We start from the raw sequence: 2,739 nt of genomic DNA, 5'->3' as shown, positions 1-2,739 counted from the left end.
TCCTGTCCACTCCTCATGGTAACGCCACATGGAGCGACAACGTCCTTCCGTACATGGTGATATTCCCTAGGATCATCGTCATTATAAATTTCCATGGACGTCACGTCTCATCACAAGGCAGCGTTTACATGAATGCACCATCCCAAGGGCACGGCACCGTTCCGCGAACTTATTACAAACGCATGCTAACGCCAAGAGGCTTAGGAATGTCCAAAGATTACGTAGGCCAAACTCCTGCTTCAAATACATTTTTCGCGTTTCGCGTGCATAAACAAAGGCGCAATTACAACCTCACTTAAACGTAGGCGAGCCATCCACGTGCACCCGTGCCATATTCACGCCCTCGTGATATCCTGTCCTTGACAGAGCGTCGCATTGCACGGGTCTCTCGTCACTTTGAAGTTGGCGTTTAGCGACCACGACCACCTTTGTCTGCATGACAGTGCAACATCATCGAGACCTTCCGTTCTCAGCATACGGTGACGTTTCCCGGGATCATTTCACATCCCACGGACCTTCCGCTCCCATCGCATCGGAACGTTTGTTTGACCTCGCTGGCGCCGTCAAACGGCAGCGTCCCAGTGACTGCCTGCCGTCGCCTGGCGATGCCCATGGGCCGATGGTCGCCGCCGAGTGCGCGCTGGCGGGCGGCGGCGACGGCGGCGGCGGCAGGGGCCGGCCGCCCCCTGCTGCCAGCGCGCACCGCCGCCAGGTGCGCTGCTCGCCGCCTGAATCACCGTTCCCCACCCCGCTCCGGCCGCCGGCAGCCGGACCCGGCCCGACAGAGGCATCGTCAGTCACACGACCAGGGAAGTCCATGGGCGGCGTCAGCGCCGTAGTTAGGGAGGCCACACGCGAGCACCAGACAAGAGGAGGGGTGCCTTGTAGGACGAGGTCTGTAACTCCGGCTCGTCCTGGTCGGCAGGCAACGGCGCCGTCAGGACAGCAATTCAGAGAGCCGCAGTGTGAGGCAACGAATCGGACCCGCAGACCACACTTCAGACGCACTGGCTGCGGACGGCCAGAACTGCTACCCACCCACTACCACAACATCTTGCCACCGGGAACGGCCGCCAGAATGTAACACCGGCATCTGGACCACGCAGGTCGGCGGCCTCGGTGACGAAGACTGGATGAAGACGGCAGGCCACGGGCCTTTACCAGTAGCACTGTTTACCATGCATGCTCGACACCCGGGAGTCCTGACGATGGCCCTCCCTCATCGATTATGTATCAGTGCTGCACAAATGTGAGCAATGCTGACCCATCTGAGCCGGCATGGGCCAGAGGACAGGGCCCATTTCCCACGTAGGGGCGAAACGGGAGCCAGTAATTTACATTGGTCGGGGCCCCAGTGTCAGTTAGGGCCCCGCAGCGTGTAACGGGGCGTCCCGTGCTGACAAGAGGACCAGTGACGGCCAGAGACAGTGTTCGAGGAGGCCCGAAGAGCCTGGAGGGCCCACCGGGACCGACGATCAAAGTCGCGATTGGAGGGCCTGAGGACACGAGAGGGGAGGGGGGGGGTCTAATTCAGGGGCCCCGGCCTGCAGGGACGGGCCCTCAAAGGACAGTCAGAGGGCCCATTACACCAATTGCGGCTCCCTGAGTCGATAAGAGTATGTATGTCGGTCAGACACCACCAGTACCGCGCCGTTCCGTGTCGGTATGGGCCTGAGGACCCACTTCCCAAGCAGCTACCAAGCCGGGCCAGCGATTTACACTGGTCGGGGCCCCGAGCCAACCGATGGCAGTTTCGATGAGGCTCGAAGAGGAGGGTGCCGATGGTGTTGTGGTTGACGCGACTGCGTTAACCACTGCGCGTCTGGGAAACCGGAGGTACCGGGTTCGATTCCCTGCGGCGCCCGCTCTTCCCGCCAGGGTGAGAGGCAGACGACGCCACATGGCCTCAGCAGCTGAGTGCGTCGTAAAACCCCAATGACAGTGACAACTAGGCTCCAGGAGTGGCTCTGGCAACCCACCGGAACCAAAAATTAAAGATCCATTAAGGGAAGTACGGATACCGCAACGCCTGGCATCGAAATGTTGCAAGTTTGCGGGTGCGTACGCTCAAAACTACGTTACATAATTTGCAGCATTCATAGATTCTCACTGGATATTGAAAATTTTGAGACAAACATGACTTGGCGATGTGGATGCAAATCGTTGACACATTTCTATACACGATCTACATTCGCAGGGTTTTTAATATATCTGACCATTCTCACCACGCTTACCACTCACTCAGTGATTGTTTGGCTGCCGGTAGGTTTGCCCAACCTGTGAAGGCGCTTAAAGCCATTAGTGCCACACAAGACATGACCCCAGTGATATCGATTTTCACGCCGACATACAACCAAATGGGCTGACTTTGACTCCGACTCACGGAAAAATTCAAGAGCAAAGTGGATGCTCCGTGCTGCTCGCAAAGGATATTTTAGTCAACGAAATGTTCCACGTCAGACGACGTGTATTTGACGACTATGACATCAGACGAGCAAAGTGCATGAAGTTGTGCCCTATGATGGATTTGATTGAAAACAGTCTACTTTTCCTAGCACGCTATATATATACATATATATATATATATATATATATATATATATATATATATATATATATTTACTTCTCACACCCAAAACTTTTTCAAAAGTGCGAGCGGCAATCATGCTCCATGTGCTGGTCCAAACGTCCACCGCCGAATCTCACAACTTGTTACCGCAAGCCCTAGGACCTGAGTGT

The sequence above is a fragment of the Pollicipes pollicipes genome, unplaced genomic scaffold (genome assembly GCF_011947565.3).
Source record: "Pollicipes pollicipes isolate AB1234 unplaced genomic scaffold, Ppol_2.1 Scaffold_3447;HRSCAF=4054_pilon_pilon_pilon, whole genome shotgun sequence".
NCBI classification, from domain to species: domain Eukaryota; kingdom Metazoa; phylum Arthropoda; class Thecostraca; order Pollicipedomorpha; family Pollicipedidae; genus Pollicipes; species Pollicipes pollicipes.
The sequence above is the reverse complement of the archived record's forward strand: the minus strand, read 5'-3'. Positions refer to the sequence as shown.